The sequence below is a fragment of the Pinus tabuliformis genome, chromosome 3_1 (assembly GCF_031772625.1).
Source record: "Pinus tabuliformis cultivar Carrire ecotype Pingquan chromosome 3_1, CPIR1, whole genome shotgun sequence".
NCBI classification, from domain to species: Eukaryota; Viridiplantae; Streptophyta; class Pinopsida; order Pinales; family Pinaceae; genus Pinus; species Pinus tabuliformis.
In genome coordinates, this window is record NC_142301.1 from 519,207,706 (window position 1) to 519,217,634 (window position 9,929).

Consider the following 9,929-nt stretch of genomic DNA (forward strand, 5'->3'; position numbering starts at 1 on the left):
CCTCGGGTCCAACCTAACTAGGATACGAGCCACCTTTCTTTCCTTTGTCACCTGAAAGGACATATCGACATCCAGAAAGGTACCCAAAATGTTCCCAATCACCTTGAAAACATCCATCGACTAGAGCTAAGGGCAAGAGCTAGAAGACGCACCCACATGGGGATTTCTCCTAATCGTTCTCTTTGAGCATCAAAGAGAGGAGTTCATTTTAAAAAAAAATCGAAGCTTTCCCAAAACCCTAGTTCTGCTCAAGCACCCAATCAACAACTTCAACATTAGAGAATATAACCATGAACCAACCCTTGGTCAAGCATATTACCTCCGTCTGTGTAACAACCCTACACTCCAGTCATTTTTTATCCATTCCATTATGAAATTTGCAGTGAATTGTCTTCCCTTTACCCACCCCACTATGATGCACTTTGATGCATCCATAGCTTCGTCCATATGAATGTCGACCCCTAGGATCAAATTCAGTTTCTCTGCTTTCTTTCTTATCACCTTCCCTTTCTTCCTCTCCAGGCTTGAGGCCTGACCATTAACTGAAGGGGCTTTTGAAATATGTTCTTCGTCAACTTGGATTTCAAACATCGGGAGACCCTCCAACGGCTCATCCAGTACCAAATTGATGTTTGGAGGAACCCAAAAATCTAGTGTCTTTCCACCGGAGACGAGAATGGGGGGATGGTTTCCCTCCTTTGACCCCTGGGAGCCCTACTCCAATTGACCAACTAGTTCCAAACCCTAACAAGAAAGAGATGGAAACCCTAGTGCATCATTCCCAGATTTTTCTGGAGAAGCTGACCCACTGAAGAATTTAACTCTGGGAAGCCAATAAAGGAGTTCTCCCCACTACCAACAGTCTCAATAGCTAATCAAAAAGACTCTGAGAGGTTTATGGCGCATGGCAGAGCAAGAATTTTGCAGTTTTGTGTTTTGTATAATCTCAAACCTGCAGTCGGTCATTCAACCCCCAAAACTTCATTTAAACAAGATTGCAACCCTTCCTTTCTCTTAAGCCCACTACTCCTGACTATATCTTCCAACCCGACCATTAGAAACCCAAAGGCAGAGGCAACAAGAGGGGTTTTAGGGCTTACCAATATTTCTGCCGATGACTCGACAGATTTTCCTGCCAATACTGCATCGTCCTGACCTTCAAGAGCTTTAGAATCCAGAAAACAGCAAACTTACCTTATAGATGGAGGTTTTGACTCCTCCAGCAGCCTTAAATCACCACCAAAATGCCATGCCAGCGTCGTACTACCACTTTTGCCAGGTGGTGACCTAGCTGGCAAGGCTACCTTCGCCAGATTTTGTTGCATCAGTTCCAAACTCCACACTGACAAAATATCCTCTGGTGTCAGTTCCAAATCAACATAATCCTTGGGGCTGACCATCTTGTTAATAGTAAAATGAGAAAAAGACTAAAAAAAATAAACTGTTACTGTACTGACCAATGAAGCAAATTCGAGCAGCGAAAATTATGGGAGAGAAACCAATGTAGAGGAACCTCCAAGAAACAGTACACCATCGGTAACTTGAAGCCCAAGTGACTAGGAAGCCAGTGGTGAAACCGAGAAAACCATTACATCGCAAGGAAGGTAACATTGAAAGGATGAGTAAAAGAAGCAGAGGAAAAGTACAGTGAAACCCCAACCAGTGACCCAAACACTTGGAATGAGGAGAACATAAACCTGTTCCACTAGAAAACCCTTACCTCAAAAATCTCAAAAATTCATCGGCACCCAGACCAAATGTGGGGCCAACATACGCGTGGCTGCCCTGAAACCTACAAAAAACGTTACTTGGCTCCACATTCCTCCATCGCCTGTCAAACCTTCAGAGTAGATCCCACCACTCAAATGTTCAGATATACATGTACATGTACATGTACATGTACATGTACATGTACACTGTACATGTGCATGTACACTGTACATGTGCATGTACATGTGCATGTGCATGTACATGTGCATGTGCATGTACATGTGCATGTGCATGTACATGTGCATGTGCATGTACATGTGCATGTGCATGTGCATGTGCATGTGCATGTACATGTGCATGTACATGTACATGTGCATGTACATGTGCATGTACATGTGCATGTACATGTACATGTGCATGTACATGTACATGTACATATACATATACATATACATATACATATACATATACATATACATATATATATATATATATATATATATGTTACCATAAATATTCAAACAGTTTATTTAATTTATGTATTGAAATACTTTTAAAAAGTATAAGACTTCTTTTTCACACTCAAAAGTAAAAATATAAGAATTTTCATTTTTTTATTTTTTTATCTTTAATCTCTAACTAAAATATTTTATTAGAAATTTTTTTACCATGTCTCTTTCATATTATCTTGTAATATCAATAATGAAAAAAGTGAACATGGTGAAAGTGAGACTATTGACGTTTTATAATGCTTTCAATTAAAACTTAACTACTAGCAACTGCTCCTAAAGGTGCAAAGAGACACCGAAGGAATTGAACATGCCTATGATGTTACGGCAAAAATGTTGTAGCAAAGGAAAGATAACAACCTAAAGGGATGGAGGGGAGGAAATGTGTTCAGGCATGCTATAGTCTCACACTTGTATCGATACCTGTCTGATAGATGTTGCTCGAACCACCTGGCTAAATCAGTTTTTCCAATCAAACCACTATGCCAAAATCTTATACAGATATCATATCCAAGATATAACATGCAAGGTATTGAGGAGAAACATTACCATAGGTCCTCGTGGGGACTTGCGCACAAAAAATGTAATTGTAGACGAAGTGACTAAAGTCAATGTGTGTTGATAATGAGCATCTTTCGCTCGAGTGACCTTTAGATTCCAGGATATTTTGCAATCAACATAAAGAAGGGGGTTACTTTTATAATTTTAGCTATCTCCCTTAAAAAAATTAAATTATTTTGGAGCCATTTTCCTAGAACCATTAACTCCAAATTTAAATTTAAATTTAAATTTTGTCTAGCAAAGATTTGTTGGAATTGCACATTTATGTGGTGTAATTTACACAATCCAAGTGTCCAAGTAAACTTTCAAGGCATTGTATCCATTTATGCATTCAAAAATACAATTTTAAAAATGAAAAGTTACACATGCTATATGCATATATAGAACCAATATAGATCCATTTTGAAGAGGATTAAATCCCTTGAGGTGCATACCTTTTTTCAAGTTTTACACTCTAAAATAGGTCCCATAGGCTATATTTAACATTGTGGACGTTAAATTTTCTTTACGGTTGTCTTTTCACAGCTCGTGTGGGTCCCAGAATAATGAGTAACCATGTAAGTTAGTCGTAGTTAAGAAGTCTTTATGTCGAGGATGGCCTAACCAAAAAATACCCAATAACATCTAAGGTTGAACACGATTTAAAGTGGGACTTCATCATAATTAATTAAAGCAATTTTGTGTGGGAGTTATCTTAAGAATCCCCAAAGCCGTAATTTCTATACGAACTTTACCAAAAATTTAGATATTTTCTATTATTTAAAAAAAAATTGGTTAGGTTATGATCTTGCTGTAAATTGGTTGAGAAAAATAAAACTAAGCCCATTTAATTTTTCAATTAAATATTATATATATATATATATATATATATATATATATTATTTATTTTATTTTTCTTTTTTGATATATAAATAAATATTCAGTTGCACATTACACGTATCAAAATCAACCTATGTAAAACCCTTGTACCTTTCCTAGTTCTAAGATGAAGATAATTCATTATATTTTAATAAAATAATAACTCTTTTCTTGTAAAAGTTTTTCTTGAATGTTAACATTGTTAATAATTTTGTTATTATGCTTTATTTTTCTTTAATAATGAGTGAGTAAACGTTTTCCCCGTTTTTAACTTGAAACAATAAGTACATTCATCACTCTTGATTTGAAGGAGTACCTACTAAGTATATAATATGTATTTATGGTTTGGAAAATTTTCACATTATTGAATTGTTTATTTTGCATATATTTGTTTTGTATGTGGAATGGAGAAATTATAAATCTCAATTTCATATTAACGAAGTATAAATATAAAGGAAAAAAAAAAATATATATATATATATATATATATATATATATAACAATGGTTAAGAGTATGTGTTTTTTTGGTAAAATGTTATAGGTTCAAATTCAAAGAGGATTAAAATATATATATCTTTATAAATTTTAAATGAAAAAATCTCATGTATCAACTTAATATCTAATTTAGCCATAATCTTAAAATTAAATTATCATTATTATTATTTTTTTTCAAAAACATTAAAAATAAATAAATAACAAACTTAATTTTAATTTAGATACTAAAAATTAATTAAATATATTTAGATTCTTAATTTGTAAATATGCTTTTTTATAATATGATATATCATGGGTCATTACTATGGTTTATCAATACTACATGCCCAAAAAACCATAACTCATTTCATATGACACTTGTTCATATAACATTTTTTAATTAATTAATTTAATTAAAAGGATAAAAAGGACATAACTACTTTGAAGATAAATCTCAATCATTGATTTGTGTATACTACTATGAAAAATCTAAAATATTTCATGGAGATTAAATCTATACCATCCACCTAATAATTATTGATAATTAAATTAAAATTCCAAAAACCATTCCAAAATATACATGCTCATCTAAATAATTGAATTTTTAATTTTTAAAAATAATGAAAATTTTGTTAAATTTCTCATCATGTAATAAAATATCTATTTTTAAAAAATGTCAAATGGAGATGAAAAAGGTAGACAATCCCTAGCGTGAACAATTTCAAAAAGGGACACCTTCAATGTAAAAATTAGATGGCTCCCCACCCACCAATTTCCTAGGGATTTGTGATTGTAGAAAATTTAACATACTAATAAATAAAACACTCATAAAATATATAGCAGAAATATAGAAAAACCAGACATGGCGGAAAATGCCTCAACCTTACAACATTCCTCACATTCTCATTATTAATCAATCCAATGTACAAAGAATGATAATAGTACAAATAAATACATGAGGAAGTTGGTCTCAAGATAGTACGTCTATCTTGGACGCTATGGTTGAGATATTTTCTCAACAAAACACTAATCTAGGAGAACTAGTTGGAGAGAATCTCTCATCCTAACTAAAATCCCTAGTTTGAGGAACTAACTCCTAATTCTCAAGATTTGATTTACTTAATTAAGATATTTGGATTTATAATTGTTTTATTATGAGAGTGAGGCTAACATCCCGCACCCCCCCCCCCCATCAATGATAAATCCAGAATAAGAACAAGGAACCATCTTCCATGTTCTAAGGTTGATCCTCAAAAAAACATTTACCTCAAAAACCGCCAAAGCTAGATGCCGAAGAAACTGTAATATGAAGAGACCATGAATCAGCTACATTTATTATTAATATTTGAATGTCGCTTGACAACTCCATCACGTACCAAGCTGCAAAAGGATCCAACTGTCCTTTTCTTGAAATCAACATCCTGTGTCCACTGACAAAATATTGAGAACGCCCACTGGCTGATGATGTCAAAAAACAACTCACGGTTGCTTTTGTTGTGTTTGAAAAACTGCTCATTGCTGACTTTGTTGTTGATCGCTCACTGGCGAATTTTGTTGATGCTCACTCGTTGATGAAAATGCCCACTGGCTGCCTTGTTGATGTTGTTGAGACTTGCAGTCTGATAACCACTGTCAATTTCAATGACATTTTCCCCTCTTGTCAACTGAAAGGAGAGACAATCTTCTTCAAATTATTTCTGAACTCCCCCCCCTTCAAGTGTAGGAGTGTTTCACTGGTGTACTCCCCCATTCAACTTCACGAGAGTACCATCTTCATTTTTACTGTTGGCTGCAATATGTGTGAGTGAATGCGATTGTAAAACTTATACAATCTTCTAAATGTGGATGACCATTCCCAAGGATCAATCCATGAATAATCGATCTTCAATCTGCTTGATTGTTGTTGTTTGCTGCATTGTGTTGATGAATGATTTGACTTGCCACAATGGTGACAAGGATGGAGATCAAAACACTGATCTTCCAGATGACTGGTTCTTTGACAATGAAGGCATTTTGGTTTGTCTGCTACTTTCTCATGGCTTGTTGATGTTATTTGATCAAGAAATCCTGCACTGGTGAACTTGATCGGCTTAGAATAATTGGGCATATGCAAGTTGTTTTCATCTTTTTCATATCCTAATCCTTGTCGATTTTTGTTACTTTGAAGTTCTTCCCATGGCTTGATGATTGGTTTGGAAGAAAGTTGAACTAGATCAGGGACCACTTCGACACTTGAAGTTGGTTGGATCAGTGACTTGGAATCATCATCTTTATCTTCATCTGGATGGATGAAAGACTTGGAAACATCACTCTTCTGTTGCAACTCATCTTTTTGATGTTGCGACTCCAGTTGAAGAAACTCAATCATTTCATGTGCATGTTGAAGATGCACTTGAATATCAGCAAGAGTTGTCTTGTTGATGTTCACCATGTCGCTAGCTGATGATAAAATCAAATTGTTAAGAATTTGGGACAACTGAATATGTGTCGCCATGTTAGCTTGCTCACTTTGAATTCAGGCTCGCTTGTTTTGATTGGTTGAATGACACGCTCGCTTGCTTTGATTTTTTGAATGACACGCTCACTTGCTTTGATTATTTGAATGACACGCTCGCTTGATTTATTGCTTATTTCTCACTTGAAGAAAAGAATACTAGAATTCATACTCATTTGATGATGATTGCTTGTTAGATGGCGTGCTTGAACTTGCTTGATTGATTACTGACACTTTGTGCTTTCTTGAATGTACTCACTGAATGTACTGTTTTTTTTTTTAAAGGAAGGGTGTCGAACATTGTTGAAAATGCACCTAAGAGACAAATGACAAGTTCAATATTGATGACTTAGTTGAAGACTTACTTGACTTAATGTATTCACCTTAACAATTCAAATAGGGTGTCGGTTACAACCGAGAATGAACCCATACAATTCAGTTAAAAAATGTTTATCTGCAAGTGATACAAAAAGTGTTGATAATGTTGATGTCATCTTGGCTTGAAATGCTTGATTTTGTAGCGTCCTTAACTGGATTGCTTTGATTATGTGATGTGGAATGTTCTTGCTTGGAAGATCATCTTATCAAGTTGATGATGTGACGCTTTGTGCTTGTGTACTTAAGCTTGATTACAGGAGCTTGATTAAGCGTTCTTATACTTAAGCTTGCTTATGTGCATGTAGTTGTTTAAGCATAATACAAAGAGAGTGTTTTGATAATCTGAACACAAGTCATGCACACACATTCATTACACACGGTGTACCTAAGATCCCCTTATTCAATTTCGGGCGGATCTAGGACACAAGCACCACAAAAATTATGATTTTATTAATTACTGGAGTACATCATTCTTCAATGTCACAACTTTGTCATGTAAACTTCTCAATGAGAATGTCACACTTGCAAACTTTGGAAGCAAATTGTCTTCAAAAACTGTCTGCACTAGCTCAATCGTTCTCAAAGTAAAATATTACTTTGGAGTGCAACAATGGATTTCTCTAAAAAATCACTTATCACTCTAAATACAAAATAATTATAGCTCGAAAATATACCTATTCTCTACACACCTTATTTCTCCAAATTACAACTTATACCTTATCACTCCATTACAAAAGATTCACTTTACTTCCATCACTTATCACTCCCAAAAAGTTTTACAAATTCAAAGCATACCTTATCTAAATACATTTGGAGCAATCCAACCAAAATCATTAAAAAACAATCGAAACATTCCAGTCTGGAAGCACACCCTGGAAAACTCACCGACAGCTGTCAGTCGCAGTACCTCCCTCCACGATGTAACATTTGCTTTACGTTGAGTTGAGCTGGGCGATCTGATGGCCATGTGGAACAATCCTATGGACTGTTAGGTCGGACTAGGGTTGCTGACCATTCGGATTCAATTCTGACAAACGTTGCTATGCTCCTAAATAATTTAAGCTCCCATTAATCTGTTAAAGAGAATGGAGGATTCATGCAGATTAATTTGATGGCGAGCATGCCAGGGGACTACGTTCACTTCAAGGCCTGTGTGCCACTTCGACGGGTATCGGTTGGATCAAAACAATGACAAAACTATGATTACAGTCCCAAGTAGGTTCCTCCACTCATTTGTCTTCCTGCTGTGATAGGAACAGTTGATGTCTTCAATCAACGATACATATCCTTCTTCACATCCAGCAACAACATGCTTTGACGATACGTTCATAGAAATGCAACGAATTGTCAAATGTTGTGAGTGATCTTCCTTTTGGTTTTGATCCAATGGGGTTTCTCAGTTTCTTATGGCAAGAAGAGGTTTTACCGTGGCATTAAGGTTGGACCAGAACCGAAAACGTGTATCGGAATTGTTCCGAACAAACATCGGGAAAACATTTTATCCATCAGATATTTTGGAGCTGTAGGTGACGAGAAAACTCTCAACACCAAAGGTTTTCGTACGACAATCTCTCAAATTCAAAATCTAAACAACAGAGACAAAGGCGGCACATTGCTTTATATTCTGAGTGGAGTTTGGCTTACAGAAACTTTCAATCTTACCAGTCATATGACTCTGTATTTGGCTAAGGATGTTGTTTTACTCAACATGATGGATATATGGTGCACGTCAATCAATCACCATATATGCGTAGGGCCCTTAGTTTTAAACTTCAGCATGGCTTCCACCTGCGATCCACTTCTGCTCCTTGACGGTGCGCAATAAGAGATGGTCTGTCCTGTGTGTGGAGGGCTATGGATTGCAAACAAAAACTTGTTGACCTTACCATCAACCAATCTCCTTACGACCTTGACTACTTCAGAGAGCAGCGATCCCTAGATCTGCAATGTGGGTGCGGTTTGGCCATTATTTTGTTGCCATTGTATGTGAATCTTGATTTGTGGTCTCTATCATTCTTTGCGACCAGCTGTATGGTTCCTCATTAACACAATTGTTATATGGCTGCCGAATTGATGCGATGAACCCTCACAAGCACTCTTGGCCTTCAAAATGTTGTTGCTACATTTCATTGGCTCTGATACCACATGTAGAAAACTAATAAATTAATAATACACACTCACACTCATAAAATAAATATCAGACATATACAACAATCAAACATGGCGGAAAAGGCCTCAGCCTTACAACATTCCTCACATTCTTATTATTAATCAATCCAATGTACAAAGAATGGTAATAGTACAAATAAATACATGAGGAAGTTGGTCTCAAGGTAGTACACCTATCTTGGACACTATGGTTGAGATATTTTCTCAACAAAACACTAATCTAGGAGAACTAATTGGAGAGAATCTCTCATCCTAACTAAACTCCCTAGTTTGAGGAACTAACTCCTAATTCTCAAGATTTGATTTATTTAATTAAGATATTTGGATTTATAATTGTTTTATTATGAGAGTGAGGCTAACAGTAATTATTCCAATTCTAATAAGTTCTTCCATGATAAGTTCCTCATTATTATTTATAACAGTCATTTATATATAAGCAAATTTTATTTAGCAAAATGGTCCATTTTATAATAAGATGTGTAATTCCTTTTTTTCCTTAAGTTAAAGTTGACCCATGTCAAAACAGAAGGACAAATGTCAAATGGAGATGAAAATGCCTAGCAACCAATTTCAAAAAGAGACACCTTCTGTGTAAATATTCATTTTCATTTTTTCCCTGGAGGAAAAATCGTAACTTTTCATTAATTTGAAAAATTACATGTAGTAGATGTCGTAGACATATGCAGTCTATTGGCCATAGCCATGCAAAATATATAGATCTATACATAATTTACCACGCAGGGTATACTGATAAGTCCAAAGGCATGAAATAAATA